The sequence below is a fragment of the Canis lupus genome, chromosome 25, assembly GCF_011100685.1.
Source record: "Canis lupus familiaris isolate Mischka breed German Shepherd chromosome 25, alternate assembly UU_Cfam_GSD_1.0, whole genome shotgun sequence".
Lineage (NCBI taxonomy): Eukaryota > Metazoa > Chordata > Mammalia > Carnivora > Canidae > Canis > Canis lupus.
In genome coordinates, this window is record NC_049246.1 from 48,971,465 (window position 1) to 48,990,464 (window position 19,000).

The 19,000-nt window shown below is 52.2% G+C and overlaps 3 long non-coding RNA genes across 5 annotated transcripts; 2 read left to right on the forward strand and 1 right to left on the reverse strand.

Annotated features, from left to right (window-relative positions):
* The first annotated feature begins 119 nt into the window (after positions 1 to 119).
* On the forward strand, positions 120 to 3,306 carry LOC111092443. Of its 3 annotated transcripts, XR_005378907.1 has the most exons (3): positions 120 to 382; positions 1,331 to 1,547; positions 1,926 to 3,306. It is a non-coding gene; the product is annotated as an uncharacterized LOC111092443 (long non-coding RNA). The 3 variants fall into 3 exon arrangements; XR_005378908.1 differs by lacking the exon at positions 120 to 382 and having other exon boundaries at positions 1,058 to 1,547; positions 1,929 to 3,306; XR_005378906.1 differs by lacking the exon at positions 120 to 382 and having other exon boundaries at positions 1,059 to 1,547.
* Positions 3,307 to 5,221: 1,915 nt separating this feature from the next.
* Positions 5,222 to 9,624, forward strand: LOC119865980. Its single transcript, XR_005378910.1, has 2 exons — positions 5,222 to 5,483; positions 7,179 to 9,624. It is a non-coding gene; the product is annotated as an uncharacterized LOC119865980 (long non-coding RNA).
* A 4,843-nt stretch (positions 9,625 to 14,467) lies between these two features.
* LOC119865979 lies at positions 14,468 to 16,830 on the reverse strand. The gene is made up of 2 exons (XR_005378909.1): positions 16,615 to 16,830; positions 14,468 to 15,603 (listed from the first exon to the last, which is right to left on the reverse strand). It is a non-coding gene; the product is annotated as an uncharacterized LOC119865979 (long non-coding RNA).
* Between the last annotated feature and the right edge of the window lie 2,170 nt (positions 16,831 to 19,000).

Here is a 19,000-nt window from a genome sequence, read left to right on the forward strand (position 1 = left end):
CGTGCGCACAGGCTGCGTTCGAGGGGTGGGCGGGGCCGACGCCGCGTTCGCCACGTTCCCCGCAGGCGGCGGGGCGGGCCCTTCCTGCGGTCGCTCCACGCGCGTCCGGTGCGCGGGAGGCGGCTGCGGGCGGAAGCGTCGGAGCGCGGCGGCGGCGCGGCGGGTGCTGGTGTCCCGAGCCGCGCGGCCCCTTGGTCCTCACACTGCCCCGCAGGGTCTGCTTCCCGGCCCGTCGTGGAGACCGAGCAGCGGAGGTGGCCCCGGGCGCCAGCACGGACGGCGCGGAGAACCAGGGGCGTAGGGCGCCTCCCTCCACCTGTCCTCGCGCGTGCAGCCCGGCGGGGGCGGGACGGGGGATGCTTCCCCCCACCTGTCCTCGCAGGTGCGGCCCGGCGGGGGCGGGACAAGGGATGCTTCCCCCACCTGTCCTCGCAGGTGCGGCCCGGTGGGGGCGGGACGGGGATGCTTCCCCGACCTGTCCTCGCAGGTGCAGCCCGGGGGAGGCGGGACAGGGGATGCTTCCCCCACCTGTCCTCGCAGGTGCGGCCCGGCGGGGGCGGGACGGGGGATGCTTCCCCCTGACCTGTCCTCGCAGGTGCGGCCCGGCGGGGGCGGGAAGGGGGATGCTTCCCCCTGACCTGTCCTCGCAGGTGCGGCCCGGCGGGGGAGGGACGGGGGATGCTTCCCCCTGACCTGTCCTCGCAGGTGCGGCCCGGCGGGGGCGGGACGGGGGATGCTTCCCCCTGACCTGTCCTCGCAGGTGCGGCCCGGTGGGGGCGGGACGGGGATGCTTCCCCCGACCTGTCCTCGCAGGTGCAGCCCGGGGGAGGCGGGACAGGGGATGCTTCCCCCACCTGTCCTCGCAGGTGCGGCCCGGCGGGGGCGGGACGGGGGATGCTTCCCCCTGACCTGTCCTCGCAGGTGCGGCCCGGCGGGGGCGGGAAGGGGGATGCTTCCCCCTGACCTGTCCTCGCAGGTGCGGCCCGGCGGGGGAGGGACGGGGGATGCTTCCCCCTGACCTGTCCTCGCAGGTGCGGCCCGGCGGGGGAGGGACGGGGGATGCTTCCCCCTGACCTGTCCTCGCAGGTGTGGCCCGGCGGGGGCGGGGACAGGGGATGCTTCCCCCTGACCTGTCCTCGCAGGTGCGGCCCGGCGGGGGCGGGAGAGAGGATTCTTCCTCCCCCACCTGTCCTCACAGATGCAGCCCGATGGGGCGGGACAGGGGATGCTTCCCCCTGACCTGCCCTCGCAGGTGCAGGTGCAAAAGGGGCGGGAGAAGGGATGCTTCTGCGAGGTGCCCCGAAGAAGTAGCGGGTCACCTCGCCGGCAGGCTGGGCGTGCAGCGAGGCCCCGGCATCCTCCTGCTGAATCAACACAGTCTGAGCCACCGGGGACATCAGCCTCCAACAGAGGAAGAACTCTTACAAGGCCACAGTCGTCATGTCTGAACACACACGAACGTGAGCGTAGCGCAAGCCAGAGAAATGACCAGACCTCGCTCCGCCCTGCCCAATACAAGTGACTGCTGCTTCTGGACCTGTTACAGAGTGAGCTTTGTCTGGGCCCCCTCCTGCCTTTTAGAGAAGATTGAGTGAGGCATTCCCGCTGGGCATTACCCCCTGTCCTGACACCCAATCCACATCCAAGCTCCCCTTCCTTACCTGCCCCCCAAAACTACTTGCCACAAACCCCTGTCTCCTAAGTGCTTTCCAACATCCCCCTACCTAGGTGTCTGGGGGCAATGGTCTCCCTCGCTGCCGTGAGTAAGAAACCCAGCTTGTTTCCACTGCAGACCTGTTTCTGGTGGGGTCTGGCTTTGGGACTGTGTAGGGCCCAGCAAGCCCCGCGCCTCTCTCCCCCTCTGTGACCCCTCACTCACGGTGTTTGAGACCTCGGTGCTCTCTCTGCCTCCTCCTCCCTCACAGCAGAAATACTCTGACAGTGCTCACAGGCTCTCCTGTCCTAGCCTTTGGTGCACAGAGCAGCCCACCCCAACCCAGCGTGACCTGACGACTTCTCCAGAGGAGCTCTCCCTAAGGCCTCCAGTGACTTCCCACTAATGCCAAATGGAGCTGACCTTTCTAGTCATCATCTTCCGTGAATCCCACCAGTGGACGCCGGTGGCCTCTTTCTCTTCAGCTTGTGAGACACATCCCTCTCCTGGCTTTCTTCCTGTTCTCTGGCTGTGCCATCTCTGCCTTCTCCGTGGGTCCAAAGTCCTCTGCCTGGCTACTCGTGGATGGAATTCCTTCACACTAGATCCTGAGTCCTCTCCTCACGCTGTACTCCCTCCCTGGGCAATCTCCTCCACACTTGGCTTGAATTACGGTTCACTTGAACATAGTTCGTTAATCTATACTTCCTACCAGCTCAAGATCATGTGTCAGATAAGTACCCATGTGACATCTCTTGGACGTCCCAAAAGTGCCTCAGATTCAACGTGTCCCCCTTGGAACCATTCTCTCCACGCCCCACCCCTACCCCCTTCAATCTGATCTGCTTCTTGGGTTGACACAGCCCTGGGCTCCTAATCCTACAACCCCTCTATAGGAGACAGCCTCTGAGTGGCCCCATGATCTCCATCTCCTAGGGTTCAACCATTGTGTGGTCCCCTTCCCTTGAGTGTGACCAAAGCCCATGACTTGCTCAGGCCAACAGAGGCCAGCAAAGGTATCGGGGTGGATGTGATTCATTCATTCTTTTTTTTTTTAAGATTTTATTTATTTATTCGTAAGAGACACAGAGAGAGGCAGAGACATAGGCAGAGGGAGAAGCAGGGAGCCTGATGCAGGACTCTATCCCAGGACCTTGGGGATCACACCCTGAGTCAAAGGCTGACGCTGAACCACTGAGCCACCCAGGTGCCCCTGGATGTGATTCTTTCACACAGGATTGTGACACCCATTCTGCTCGGGGACCCTCCTTCCCTTGCTGGCTCTGAAGAAGCAAGCTGCCATGCTGTGCACTGCAGTATGGAGAGGAATGTGGTAACTGGAGGAACTGAAGGTGGCTTCCAGGTGACAACCAGCCAGAAACTGAGGCCTTCAATCCAAGAGCCCTCAAGGAAATGAATGCCACTAACAGCTGTCTGAGCTTGGAAGTAGATCCTTCCTAGTTGAGCCTCCGATGAGAGCCCAGCCCTGGCCAGCACCTGACTGCAGTCTCGCAGAGGACCCCATTGTGCCCAGACTCCTGACCCACGGAAACTGGGATACTAGATGGATGTGGCTCTAAGCCACTAAGTTTGTAGTAATTTGTTAGAGAGCACTAGATGCCTAATACACTCTCCATCACCAAGTCCTATCAGTTTTGTCTTCTGAATGCATTTTGGTTCCAATTCCCGACACCCTCTCACCAAGTCTGTCACTAAATAACAGCGTCTGGGCAGGCTTCTCTCTCAGAACTTCCCTCGGTCTCTTGTCCTGTCTCTGTCTTGTCTCAGGACATTTTCGTGGCTTGGTATATTCCCCTTGACCTCTCCTCCTAGGTAAATTCCATTCATTCTTCAGGAAAATCTTTCTTGAGTGCCCTAAGCATCATCTCCCTTTATATCTCTGCTTTAGAGCTTTTGTTAACCACAGTTTTACAGGTATTTATGTAATTATTTCCTTCATGAGCTGTATCTCCCATCAGTATGTAAGTCGGTGGAGGTCGGGAACCATGTTTGGTTTTACACATAACTGTACCCCCAGCACCTGGCACATAATAGGTGCTCACATAGATTGGTTGGATGAGTGAATGAAAGAATATATCCATTTTTGAAGTTCAAAGTGAAGAACACAAGCCTTCCCATCTCAGAAATATCAAGAAGGTTGGAACCAAGAGCAGTGCTTCCTGTGTTATTGCTCAGGATTGCCCAAATGAAGTTCATTATTTTGCTCTTAGGAGAAAAAAAGCATAATTTCAGATTTTAAGAATGTAAACTGTCTCGAGACAAGGAACATACCTCATGTCTGAAGATATTATCAGCTGCCTGTGTGGCAAATGGTATTTTCCAAAATTTGCTGCAATGATATCTCCCATCCCTCGTGCTTTTCTAAAATGTGTCCCCGCCACCTTCCATCAAGAGGTAGGCTGTGAGTCTCCCCTTGAACCGGGGTGAACTGTGACTGCCTTGGCCATTAGAGAATGAAAGATGTGCCATCATATAATCCCCAAGACTAAGTCATAAAAAGCTATGCAGCTTCTCTGAGACACTTGCTGAGGAGTCAGTCACCAACTAAGGAGAAGCCCCGTGTAGGCACAGCGTTCAGCAACTCCGGCTGAGCTCTCAGCCAGTAACAGGTGCTGGCTGCCAGCCTTGTCGGGTGAGTCATCGAGGACATCTGTCCCGGTGGAACCCTCAGATGACTCCAGCCTCAGCCAACATCTGACTGCAGCCTCGTGAGAGACCCCAAGCAATGACTGCCCAGCTGAGCCCTTCAAAAATTCCTGACCCACAGAATGACAGGCAAAACAAATGTTTCTAAGGATGCTAAGTTTGGGGGTAATTTGCTACAAAACAGTAGTAAGTGGAACAGAAATTTGTTGTCCAGAGTGGAGCACTGATGCCTCAAAAACCATCTGTGGGCCTAGGCGGCAGGCAGCTCGAAGGGTCTGGAGAGGGCTGCTGGAGGAACCCTGACCACCGGGCCTCAAGGCCGTAAATGAGTGCTTCATGAGAAGTCAGCAAAATGTTAGCAGAACGTGTGGAAAAGCACACTGTGAAGAGTTTAGCACAACTAGTGCCCGCAGTGATAAGGGAAATGGAAAGTGTACCCAGTGAACTGACGAATCTGGCAAAGGAGATTTCCTGGAAAGATGGTGGAATTGCCAACTGCAGCTGTGGGAAGATCTCAAACCAGAGGTGCCACGCCAAGCCCTGCTGGGATGCCTGGCCCACAGAGTATGAGCAAAAGGAAGTGGTGGTTGTAAACTGCTCAATTTGGGAGGGCCTTACGACGCAGCAGCGCTAACCGAACAACCTGATAGACTTGTGCACTGTCAGAGCCAGCTGGAGGATAAGAAAATGACAACCGGGCTGTCTTCCAGGGTGGCGGGAAGGATTTTATAGCGGCTGCACGTGGGGAAGTTTGTTTGTTTGTTTTTTTTTTTTTTTTAATTTTTATTTATTTATGATAGTCACAGAGAGAGAGAGAGGCAGAGACACAGACAGAGGGAGAAGCAGGCTCCATGCACCGGGAGCCCGACGTGGGATTCGATCCCGGGTCTCCAGGATCGCGCCCTGGGCCAAAGGCAGGCGCCAAACCGCTGCGCCACCCAGGGATCCCAGGAAGTTTGAATAAGTGTCAGAAAAGGTCTCTCACACTGTGCAAAAGGAATTCACTTTGCTATTTTCATTGTGAAGAAGGGGCAGAAAACTGAGAACCCTGGGTGCCTGTTTGGGGCCTGGCGCTAGTTCGGCGCTTTGCATTTGATAATTTGATACCATCTCTTAAGAGCCTTCTGAGGAAAGTAGTAGAGCCTGTTCTATAGGTCTTCAGGTGAGAACCCATGAGCACTTGAGTAAGATAACCACCTAAGGCTGGGGGAAGAACAGTCAGGAAGGAACAGGGATAGTAACTCTCGAATTTCATACAGGGCCAGGAATAGTTCCTGCATCCATTAGCCAGAGTGGAAAATCCTCAAAATACGGGAGACGTGTGTGCGTGGGCACCCAAGTGCATGTGTGGGGTGCACAGCAATGGTGAAAGTGCTGTGAGGGAGCCTGGACTGGACACCTCTCGGGGTCTTTAAAGTCAGGTGTGATCTTTAGATTCATTTTGGATAAAGGGCAGAGCACGATGGCATGGATTTGGGGCCACATCTCTGTAACTGATGGAGAGGAGTTGGGTAGGTAGATAGGACTCGAAGTCCCAAGTTGAGTTGGGGTCATATCACAAGGAGTCCTAAATACCAAAAGGATGGGTTTAATTCTGGAAGAGCCATAGACCTTTTCACAATTAGAAAAGGGTCAGTGTCCTAAAAAGGCAACAAATGGGCCCTTGGTCTCCTACTCCTACCCTCTGTCTGCAATCAATGGCCATTTCATGGAATGATAAATCCAGCTATTGTCCAGGCGGAAAGAAACCCTCTGGGCGTTGTAATCCTAAGGCCCTGAAATCCCACCTGCTTTGAGTTAGAAGGGAAATGTGCCCCACTCAGTTCCCTTTCCAGGTTCAATTTATTGGCTTCTCTTTATCTAAACATTGACACGCCCCAGAACATAGTACCAGATCCTCTTTTGTCCTCAATTTACTCACTTCCAAAATCATCTTTTTTAGTTTCTTGGCTTTAAAAATACCTGTATTCGGATGACACACCTGCATATATCTGGCCTTGATCTCCTCTCAGAACTCTACATACATATATATCCCCACCTACCCACTCAGCATCCCCCCTTGGATATCTAATAGGCGTCTCAAATTCTACCTTTTAGCATATATGCAAAATACAACTCCTGCCCTCTCCCCAAAACCTGTTCACTCTAGTGTTTCTTTTTTTTTTTTTCTAATTATTATTTATCTATGATAGTCACACACAGAGAGAGAGAGGCAGAGACATAGGCAGGCTCCATGCCCCTGGGAGCCCAACGTGGGATTTGATCCCAGGTCTCCAGGATCGCGCCCTGGGCCAAAGGCAGGTGCTAAACCGCTGCGCCACCCAGGGATCCCCACTCTAGTGTTTCTTAAATCACCATTTACCCAGTGGTTCCTACCAAAATTTTGGCATCAGCCTTGATTCGTACCTTCCCCTCATCCCATACATAAAATTTGGTGGTAGATCGTGCCTGTTCTACCTGCAAAATTTCCACATCCCACTTCTGCCACTGTGACCCCAGACCAAGCCCCATTCATACCTCTTTTTATTGCACTTTGCTTGGTTGTGCTTCACAGATACCGCAATTTTTACAAATAGAAGGTTTGTGGCAATCCTGTGTCGAGCAAGTCCATTGGCACCATTTTCCCAACATTTGCTCACTTTGTGTCTCTGTGTCACATTCTGGTGATTCTTGCAATATTTCAAACTTGTTCCTTATAATATTTATAATGGTGACCTGTGATCAGTGATCTTTGATATTTCTACTGTAATTGGGGGCGCTATGAACGTCACCCATGTAAGATGGCAAACTTAACCAATACGCTGTGTGTCCTGACTGCTCCACTCACCAGCCATCCCGTCTCTCTCCCTGTCCCCAGGTCTCCCTGTTCCCTGAGACACAACGATATTGAAATTAGGCCAAGCAGTTAATAACCCTACAATGGCCTTCTAAGTGCTCAAGTGAAAGGAAGAGTTGCATGTCTCTCACTTTCAATCGAAAGCTAGAAATGACGAAGCCTAGTGAGGAAGGCACGTGGAAAGCTGAGACGGGTCAAAGGTAGGCCTCTTGCGCCAAACAGTTATCCCAGTTGTGAGTTGCAAAAGATAAGTCCTTGGGGAAATGAAAAGGGCCACTCCAGTGAACACACCAATGACAAGAAGGCAAAAGAGCCTCACTGCTGATGTGGAGAAAGTTTTCGTGGCCTGGAGAGAAGATCATTCCCTTAAGCCAAAGCCTAATCCAGAGCAAGGCCCTGACTCTCTTTAATTCTGGGAAGGCTGAGGGAGGAGGAGCAGCTGCAGGAGCAAAGTCGGAGGCTGGCAGAGGTTGGTCCGAGAGGTTTAAGGAAAGAAGCCAGTCGTCTCCATAACATACAGGTGTAAGGTGAAGCAGCAGGTGCTGATGGAGAAGCTGCAGCAAGGTGTCCAGATCTAGTAAGAGAACTAGTGACCGTGGCTACACTAAACAACAGATCTCCCCTGTAGACGAAGCAGCCTTATGTTGGAGGAAGAGGTCATCTAGGGCTTCCACAGCTAGAGAGAGGTCAGTGCCCGGCTTCAGGGCTTCAAAGGACAGGCCGCCTCTCTTGCTTGATGCAGCTGGTGACTTTAAATTGAAGCCAGTGCTCATCGAGCATTCTGGAAATCTGGGGGCCCTTCAGAATTATGGGAAACCTACTCGGCCTGTGCTCTATAAGGCTGATAGCACATCTGTGCCCAGCACGGTTTACTGAATATCTTAAGCCCACCGTTGAGACCTACTGCTCACAAGAAAAGACTCCTTTCAAATGACGGCTCACTGACAATGTTCCGGGGCACCCAGGAGCTGTGACGGAGAGACCACGAAATTCATGTTGTTCTCCTGCCTGCTGACCCAACATCTGTCCTGCAGCCCACGGGTTAAGGAGTAATTTTGACTTTCGAGTCTCATTATTTAAGAAATACATGCGATGAGGCCATGGCTGTCACAGTGGTTCCTCTGATGGGTCTGGGCAAAGTAAGCTGAAAACCTGGAAAGGATCCACCCTCCGAGATACCAGTAAAGACATGTGTGATTAATGAGAAGAGGTCAGAACGTCAACATCAAGAAGAGTTTGGAAGAAGTCGATGCTGGCCCTCATGGGTGACGTGGGGAAGTCACTGCCGACGGGCTGGAAACGGCAGGGGAACCGGGGTTCCAAGCGGAGCCTGAAGATGGGGCCGAGTCGCTGCAATCTCTGGAGGAAACTTGAATAGATAAGGACTTGCTGCCTTTTTTTTTTTTAAGATTTTATTTATTTCTTTAAGAAAGAGTGCACAAGAGAGCACAAAGCAGGGGGGAGGGAGAAGCAGACCCCTTGCTGAGCAGAGATTTCCTCCCCCACAATGCAGGGCTTGATCCCAAGACCCCAGGATCATAACCTGAGCTGAAGGCAGCCCCTTTCCCGACTGAGCCACCCAGGCACCCCTCGAGGAGTTGCCTCTTATGGATGAACAAAGGAAGTGTTTTTCCTGAGATGGAATCTAGTCCTGGTGATGATGCTGTGAAGATTGTTGAAGAGACAACAAAAGATTTGGAAGATACACACACTTAGTTGAAAAAGCAGCAGGAAGTTCTACTGTGGGTGAAATGCTATCAACCAGCATCACATGCTATAGAGAAATCATCCATGAAGGGAAGGGTCTACTGATACACCAAACTAACGTCATTGTCGTCTTAGTTTAGGAAGCCACCACAGACGCCCTGGCTTTCAGCCGCCGCCACCCTGATCCATCAGCAGTTGTGACACAGAGGCAGGAACCTCCTCCAGCGATAGGACTACAGCTCACTGAGAGCTCAGATGATAGCATTTTTTTTTAGCAATAAAACATTTTAAAGTATGTATATTTTTCATCATACTATTTCACACCTGACAACCATGTAATGTAAATGTAACTTACGTATGTGCCGAGAAACCAGTAAGTTCAGTTAACCCACTTTACTGCAATATTTACTTTATTGTGGTGTTCTGGGACCGAACCCCCAATATCTCTGACATCTGTATGCATTTCTTTCTGAGACAAATGAGACAGCCTCCCCACATTAGACTCTTGCCCTCCTACAGTTGGATTTCCAGAAAGGGAGAGACATCATTTAAGAACGGAACTTGGCCTACTGCCCTCCCCTACTTTAAGTCTTTCAATTGCCTCCCATTTGCTTAAAATAAAATCCAAACTCCCTGCCATGCTTGCAAGGCCCTCCATTACCTCCCCTACCCCTAGTACGCTCTATTCTGCTTTCTCTGTAAATTTGCGTTTTCTAAAAAAAAAAAAAAAAAAAAAATTGCGTTTTCTATACATCCCAAGTAAGTGGAATCATATGCTATTTGTTTTGTGTTTGGCTTATTTCACCTGGCAAAATGTTTTCAAGATTCATCCATGCTGTAGCTTGTATCAGAACTTTTTTTTTTTTTTTTTTTTTTTTTACTATATGACTGGCTCATCTATTTCAAATAACTGTCTTTATTTTTCATGCATACTTTTCTGCAGTAATACAACAATTGAATTTTTGTAACTCCAAAAAAGGTTCCAAAGATTAGGAAAAATGATTAGAAAAGTTTGAACAGAACTTGTGACCTTGAAAAACTGATGTTTCATTGTGATGGTCTCTAAAATGGAAGTTTTTTTTTTTTTTAATATTCAAACTGATGGGTTTTTTATTTTATTTTATTTATTTATTTGAGAGAGAGAGACAGAGACAGAGACAGAGAGAGCACAAGTAGGGGAACACCAGGCAGAGGGAGAATGAGAAGCAGACTCGCTGCTGAGCAGGGAGCCTGATGAAGAACTCGATCCCAGGACCCGGGATCAGGACCTGAGAAGAAGGCAGATGGTGCACTGACTGAGCCCCCCAGGTGCCCCCTAAAACGATGATTTAATAGATGATGCTTTGCAGAAGATAATGACATCAGAGGAACAAAACATGGAATATTTTCAGTGATTTTAGATATAACACTTGGAGCAAAAAATAACTTGCCTCCTAGAGAATCCCAAGAAACTGCTGGAAGCCCGTATGTCTCATCTAATAAAATACAGAACAAATGTGTAATGCTACAAGCAGATCACTTTGTATCTACTATCAAGAATAAAGGAAGCAAATACCTTTCCTTACTCTGATTGTGTTCCACGTGAGGCCCACTGTGCACAAGTGTGAGACCATGAGGGTTGCCTGCATTGAGTAATGTTGTAATAATAAAATAACACAAAACGACTTCATTGAAATGAAAGAAAAAGCTTCCTAAGTCTAGTGTATAAAAGTAGAGGTTGGAACATGAGATTGATATAAAAAATACCAGCAGCCAGGGATGTAATAATGGAGCAAATATGGCAAGTTATACAAGATGGTATGATATATTTTCCTCGAAATATAACGGTGTCAAATTTGTCTTTCTTGGCTCATAATCTTACTTTTTAAAAAAGACTTTATTTATCTATTCATGAGAGACAGAAAAAGAGAGGGGGGGGGCACAGGCAGAGGGAGAAGCAGGCTCCGTGCAGGGAGCCCGATGCGGGACTCAATCCCAGGACCCTGGGATCACGCCCTGGGCTGAAGGCAGACGCTCAAGCACTGAGCCACCCAGGCGTCCCGTTGGCTCATAATCTTAATATGCAAGAATACCCCTGGTGTGAAATCAAATTTGATAAGCTTCTTTAGCACCGTGTAAAGGAGACACACAATTTTTTTGTGATTTCAAAAAAAAAAAAAAACTGAATGAGTAGATGGGATATTCTTATGTCTGTTCTAAAACCCACACTAAGAACACATCCGGATACCCCATGGGGATCAAGATTAACTGCAATGAAGGCAGTTTACCCACAAACATATTTATAAATATTGAAATAGATATAAAGTGAAAACTCTGATATGCTGACATTGAGAGCATCTTGGTATAAACAGGCGGCACACATCTCGCATCTGTGTGGGACGATACTCCGAACAGTGGCAACGTGATAAGGCTGTAACAATAAAACATGACTGTGAATACAGCCGCATGCTTAACACTGTCCCTTTGCTTACAACACAAAAGCAACTTCCAAAAGTATGTGGTTGAATGCAAGATTTTAGCAAAAGATATATGGCCTGAACTTCAAAATAAAATTATGGAGGGGCACTTGGGTGGCTCAGTGGTTGAGCGTCTGCCTTTGGCTCAGGTTGTGATTCTGGGGTCCTGGGATCGAGTCCCACATCGGGCTCCCCGCAGGGAGCGTGCTTCTTCCTCTGCCTGTGTCTCTGTCTCTTAAGGATAAATAAATAAAATCTTAAAAAAAAATAGAAATATGGAAATTGAAAAGGAATCGCTGGACCGCAGTGCCGATCATGAGAAATCTGCACATCCGATGGAGATTAAGGAGCTCACGGACGCTCTCCTGCCACACTGGAAATGAAGACACGAAAGATTAACACGTCTCCAGCTTCTAATGCTGTGCGAAGCTGTCGGCCTTGATGGAACGGAAGGAGATTGAGGGGAGGTGCGATGGAGGGAGGAGGTGGACTCCTGGCCCAGCCCCGCCGAGTTTGGGGAGCACACTGCATCTCCTCTTGCCCGGTGCCAAATTCTGTTTTCTCCTCCTTTCCTGCGAGGCTTGATCCAGTGCCCTAGAGGTTTTCCCACTTCTCCCTCTGGATCCTGGGCCGGGATCTGCCCTAGGAGTTCCACCTGAGTAGGCTGGAAGGGGCTCTCAGCGGGACCAGCAAAGTACAGAGGACTAGAGCCGCCTTCTCTCTCTCCCAACACTTTATTCTGGAAATTTGCAGTTGTGCCGTTCACATTTTCCCAGACTTCCTCACATCTGGGCAACCATACATTAATCCACTTTATTCTTGATGCATTCACAGTGAGTGAGAGACGTCAGCATGCTCTCCCCTGCTTGCTTCGGCACGCACACAGTAACGAGTATTCACTGTTCACAGTCTTTTCCTTGTGATCCAAAACTTACAATGAAGTGCCCTGCTTGTAAGGGAATGTTTGCTGAATTGTGACAAATCTGTACACTGAGCATCCCTGTCACCCTAGAAAGTTCCCCCATGCTCATCAGTCCCCACTCCCTCTGAGGCAACCACTCACTACTCTGCCTGGCAGTAGTGGAGCAGAGCAAAAGGAAAAAAATGTTAAGGTTAATTTTTCTCCAGAGCCTGGTCAGTTTTTTCCATGAGCCCTTTCTAGATTCAGTTTACTACTGACACAGACAACAACAAGAAGAGTAGGGATCCCTGGGTGGCGCAGCGGTTTGGCGCCTGCCTTTGGCCCAGGGCGCGATCCTGGAGACCCGGGATCGAATCCCACGTTGGGCTCCCGGTGCATGGAGCCTGCTTCTCCCTCTGCCTGTGTCTCTGCCTCTCTCTCTCTCTCTGTGACTATCATAAATAAATAATAAAAATAAAAATAAATTAAAAAAAAAAAAAGAAGAAGAAGAGTAGCCAAGGCTGCTGTGCTGGTTCCCCAGGGCCCTTGTGCAGGGTGTCAAGAGTGGAGACGGGGCCCTCCTGTGGAGGGCTGCTGCCCCCCCAGCCCAGGTGGTGAGCTCCTGTACTGCGTCAGGCCTCAGCAGAGCCTGCAGGTGACAAACCCTGTGTCGAGACAGCCGGGGGTGGGGGGCACCCAGCTCCTCCCATGCCTCTAAGTTCCGAGAACATTACAAGAAGGCCTTCTGTGGAGACCTGGATCCATCCATGGGTCAAGCCTGGTCTGTGTGGCCTCTGCGGATACCTGCGGGGGTGGGGGGAGGAGGAAGGCAGGGCCCCTGCACTTCCTTCTCGAATTTTCCTTCCTGTTCTTCCAGTCCCAAGACTGGAGTATCAGGGGCTCTGGAAGTATAGAGATGAGAGACTCACCGTGGCTCCCAGGAAAACACAGGTAACTTATAAGCTTAAGAAAGGATGCCCCACGTCCCTCAGGCAATGGGAAGATCACTACTCTGATGCCTTGGAAAGGCGGACGCTGGGAATGACGTGGACAGAACACTTTTGGAAGGAGTGCACGTCTTGCCACCGCACAGAACTCTCTGGGTACATCTGCCTCATGATGTAACAATTCAGGCTACAGTTTGCAAAGAACAGTAAAATACCAGAATGACAATATACCAAACGCAGTATCACCACCTTGGGAGGCCCTGGGGGCCATTGGAGGAGCAAAGCCAGAGCGGTAGGCGGTAGGTGGTGGCTTGTGGCAGGTGGCCGCTCCCGGGGCCCTGGATGAGCCCACTCACCGGGTACCTCTGCCTCATGAGAGCCCCTCACCAGAGTGCAGGCTGCACCTGCGGACAAACGCCACTCCTGCAATGAGGCTGCGAGAAAGGCCACCTTCAGGGCCTCTGAGTGGTTCCATGGTCGACCGTCTGCCTTCAGCTCCGGGCGTGATCCCAGAGTCCTTGGATTGAGCCCCACATCAAGTCCCCACCCCCACCCCAGGGAGCCTGCTCCTCCCTCTGCCTGTGTGTCTGCCTCTCTCTCTCTGTGTCTCTCATGAATAAATAAATAAAATCTTAAAAAAAAAAAAGACTTGTGATTCACTGGCCTCTACTTCTGAAACTAATAATATATGTTCATTAATTGAATTTAAATTAAAAAAAGTTTTTAAGTTGCAGAATGGTACACACAGAATGATCCAATTTACAGAAAAAGACATTCATTCTAGATATATATGCTTGCAAATGCATGGAAAGCATCAAATAGGTCACCCAAGAAATTAACTGTGGAGACTCCTGGAGAGGGGAACGAAGGTATGGATGAGAAGACAGAAGGAAGACCCAGGTTTTCCATGGCCGGCCTTACGTAATGCTCAACTTTTCCTGGGAGTGTGGATGGCTTTTAAAATAAACATCTAGGGCAGCCCAAGTGGCTCAGTGGTTTAGCGCCGCCTTCAGCCCAGGGCTTGATCTTGGAGACCCGGGATCGAGTCCCCCATCGGGCTCCCTGCATGGAGCCTGCTTCTCCCTCTGCCTGTGTCTCTGCCTCTCTCTCTCTCTGTCTCTCATGAAAAAATAAATAAAATCAAATAAATAAATAAACATCTAGTTTAAGAAAAGTTCCTTAACCTATCTGAGCCTCAGCTCCTCCTCTGTAAAATGGAGAATAGTAATACCTCCCTCAGAGGGTCACTGTGACATTTAAGGAACAGAGAAGATGATGCACATCAAAGGCCTGGCACCGTTTCAATGAATGGATGACATTGTTGTTGTTATTGAAAGGAATACAAAGGAGGAACATTTGTGAAGACTATGGGGACCCCCGCTGCCCAGGCCCTGGAGCGGGCCCCACACAGCCCTGCCTCCAGGTCTCCGCACTCACCATTTCTTCTCCCTAGAACATTCCTTCTGGGGAGAGCTGCCTGCTTGCCCCTCCACAACACCAGTTCTCTGCTCGAACAAAACCCACCAGACAGGCCGGGTTTTTTAAATTTAAATTCAATTATTTTAATTTAAATTCAACCAACCTACCTACACCTGTACCCTGCTTCCACATCAGGACTCCCTGCCCTCTTGACCTACTTTATCTTCTCCTTGGCACAGAAACACTGCCTGCCATGTCATGTATTTTGTGTCCGTTTCCCTGCTAAACAGTATAAGCTTGAGAAGAAACTATCTCCAGCAACTGGAGTAACGCCTGACAAAGAATAGGAACCCAGTAAATATTGTGAGAGAATAAACAGTGTCTGAAATACACCATCAGGGAAATGAAAGAGAGAAATTTGAAAATTGCCTAAAACCTGGGTGACCAGGAAAACCTTCTCAACCTTGAAGGTAACTGCAGAGCAGAGCAGTGGGATGTGACAGGGGGTGCAGCAAGCCACATGCTGGGCAAGGGGATGGGGGAGAGGGGCTTGGAGGTGTAGCTCTGAAGTTCTGGGTGGACCCCTGGGAGTCACGGGCCTCCTGCACTTTACTTGTCTGCACAGTGCTGGGCTTTTGAAAGACTGAAGTTCAGGAGGTAATACTAGGTGCAGTTTTCCTAAGGACCACTGCCATCCTCCAGCTGGGAGGTAAGAACCTGACCTAAGAATGTGGCAGCAGGGACAGAGGGACAGGGACGAGGAGAGAGATGCAAACCCATTCATTCGTTGCAGCGACTAAAGAGGTGGAACTCTCTGGATGCTGCTCCCAAGGTGTGGCTGAAGAAAGTGGAGGCGTCTCCTTGACTGCCAGGCGTCTCCCCTGGGTGGCTGGGGATGGCCATGTTGCTCTCAGGGATCCAGAACATGGTAGGAGGTGCAGGTTTTGCAGAAGAGCTGGGTTCAGGTTGAATCTACTGAGTTCAAAGAACCTGCGGGAGATGTGAGAGCCAACCACCTGGGGCAGTTGGGTAAATGCCATTAGAGTCCCCCAGAGCCCAGCTGGGCTGGAAGTCATCTTTGGAGTGACACAGGACGGAAAGCCATGGAGAGTACACAGACTGTCATCTAGAAATAGGAGGATTGAGGAAGGAAACAGGGACAGAGCTGAGAGGAGCCCTGTCTGGAACCTCAGAAGGAATCTGAGGAGCAGGAAAACCAGGCAGAGAACAGCGTTTTAAGAAGCGTGAAGTTAGAGACCGTGCCAACTGCTGCAATATTTACATGAGAAGAAAACTGAAGGGTCGGCTTGGCCATAAGGACTTCATCAGAGACTTCTAGAAGTTCCCAGCAGAGGGAACAGAAATGCGGGCCAGAGTGAAATGTTATAAGCAAACAGGTGAACAAATGCAGGAAATGGGAACAGAAATGATTTTCAAGAAACCTGACTGTGAAGGAAGTGCCAGGACAGGACTAGGAGGTCTCGGTGAGGTCTAAGCCTCTGGGGAGAGACTGGACCAGAGGGAAGGTCGGAGGCTAAGGCCTGGGAGCCGGCTCAGCAGGAGAGGGGGAGGGGTGACGGGGCCCAGGCCTGGCTCCAGACTGCCAGGGGGAGGGGGCGGGGCCCGGAGGGGAGGGGGGCAGTACCCCAGGGCCACCCCGACAGGCAGGCGAGAAGCCGGTGGGCCCGAGGGTCCCGGGTTTACAACCTGATCCCTTCTCCCAGGTCCACCTGCACGCAAGGGCCGCCGTGCATCATCGGGTCAGCGCTGGGCGCCCCGGCCGCTCTCTAGCGCGCAGCCCGGGTCCACCTGCGGGCAGGTGCGGCGGCCTGGGCTCCCCCCGGCTCCCGGCCGTGCGAAGGGAACGCACGTCCCGCGACAGCAGGGGCCGGGCCGGCGCGTCCCCGGGGCCGCCGCACGCAGGTGTGGGCGCCGCGCAGGTGTGGGCGCCGCGCAGGTGGGGGCCGCTCCCTCCGCGGGGCCCCGCTTCGCCGCCCAGCCTGAAACGGCCGGTCCCCGCTCCGCACCTGCCGCCGGCGGCTGCACTCGCAGCACCTCGCGACCTCCCGAGCCCCGCGGCCGGGCGCCCGGGGCCGTCCTCCCGCGGACGCGCGTCTCCAGCTGCGGGCCCATCCCCTCCTCGTCTCCGCGGCGCCGGGTGGCAGGAGACCCGGCAGCGCAGCCTCCGCGCCCACACGGCCCCTCCTCGACCGCGCGGGGCTCCCAGCCGCTGCGGGCTCGGTACGGCTGAGGCCCCGGCTGCGGACGCTTGCGGGAAGGGGGCGTGGCCTCCGGGAGGGGGCGTGGCCTCCGCCCCCCGGGAGGCCTCTGGGAGTCGCAGTCCACGCTCGGCCTGCGGCGGCCTCGCGGAAGGGGAAGTGGAAGGAGGAGAACTACAATTCCCAGGAGGCTCCGCGGCTCGCCTCCGAGAGCTGGGCGCCGCGGGGAGTCCCGCCCCAGGGACCCCGAGGCTCTGCTCCCCTCTTCCGAAATCCGTCGGGTTTCCCCAGGGGCGGCTCCCAGTGCGCTGAGCGACACTGGCCGGATCAGCGGGTCAGCGCTGGTGGCTCGCCAAGGCGGGAGCCCGGAGCAGAGCTACGGAGGGAGGGACCCCGGGGGCGGCCGGGACCCGAAGAAGGCCAGAGCCTTGAAGGCCGCTGCCAGGCGCCCCACGTGGAAGTAGGGGGCGAGGTAGCCCTGCTGCCGAAGTCCAAGTCAGAGAGATGAGGACGCCAGCACCGTCGGTGGAAGGATGCCAACCGGAGACTGGATTAGAAGTCGAGCCCATGGGGCAGGCGCAGTGGTTGGGTGCTGACTCTTGGTTTGGGCTCAGGTCGTGGGTCGGATCCCTGCGCGGCTCTGTGCTCAGTCCCCTTGCGACTTCCCCTCTCCTCCTGCCCCTCCTCTCTGTCTCTCGAATAAGTACATAATCTTAAAAAATCCCAAGTAGAGCTCATGCACGTGGTTGGCTGGAGGTGGGATGACAGCAAGGAAAGAGTGTGGCTTCTACAGATTTTTGTTTTGCCTCATCGGAGTGCCATGAACAGGCAGCGAGTGGGGCAGTGACAGTGCAGGGTGGGGGGTGAAAGTCAGTGGTTCCTGAGCTGTGGTTTGTCAGGCCCATCAGACGTCTGAGTGGAGATGCCCAGCAGACAGGACATAGGGGCCCTGAGGATGGAGACAGGCTTTGGATCAAGGGCACACAATGGAATAAATAAAATGGACCAGGTGGGGGTTACTGGGCAGGGGTGCTAGGGAAGGACACAGAGCCTCAAATGTGCATCTAGGAGAGAAGCATCCAGCAAAGGAGACGGGATGGCCAGTGACAACCCAGGACAACCCAGGGACTGGGTATTTTTGAGGCTGAGAGAAGAGAGAGTTTCAGGAGGGAGGGAGTGATAACCCAAGAGGAGTGCTTCCCTGGAAGAAGGCTGAGCACGAGATTTAAAAGACAGGACTGCTGGATTTGGAACCATGGTGGTGGCTGGAGATCTTGACCCCAGCAGGTTCGGTGGAGGGAGGGACCAATGGCCTGACTGGAGAGGTGTGAAGGGGAGTGAGCAGTGTGGAAGTCGAGACAGCTCGTGTAAACAGTGCTTTAAAGGAATGTTGCTTTAGAGCAGAGAAATGAGGCAGCGGCCAACAGGGTATGACAAGTCCAGGGAGGTTTTATCTCCTCTTTCTCCGGATGGAAATATTTCAGCTTCTTTTAATTTTTTTTAAGATTTTATTTATTCATGAGAGACACAGAGAGGCAGAGACATAGGCAGAGGGAGAAGCAGACTCCCTGCGGGGAGCCCGATGTGGGACTTGATCCCAGGACTCCGTGATTACGCTCTGAGCGGAAGGCAGACGCTCAACCGCTGAGCCCCCCAGGAGCCCCATATTTCAGCTTCTTTGCAGAACGATGCAGGAGGAGAGATTAGTGATGCCGCAGCAGAGATTAATGATGCAGCAGAGTCACTGAGAGGTCGGTGGGGACTGAATCCAATGCTGTGTGGAAGTCGGGCATCATTCTGCATCGTGATGGAAGGCAGGATGCCTGGGCAGAGGCCCTGGTGGGTATGGTTGGCACAGTAATGGTCCCCTAAATTTGTCCACATCGTGTTTCCCAGAGCTTGTTGAATGTGTTACCTTACAGGGTAAGAGAAGTTTTGCAAATCTAATGAGGATTAAGGACCTGGAGATAGGGAGATTACCCTGGATTGTCCAGGCGGGCCCAGCATCATCATGAGGGTCCTTAAAAGTAGAAGGAAGAGGAAGGCACAAGGGTCAGAAGAAAACATAGCTGTGGAAGGAGGGCACGGCAGGTGCATTGTTGCTGGCTTTGGAGCGGGAGGAAGGGGGCCACCAGCCAAAGAATGCCAGTGGCCTCTGAAGCAGGAAAAGGAAAGGAAATGGATTCACTCTCAA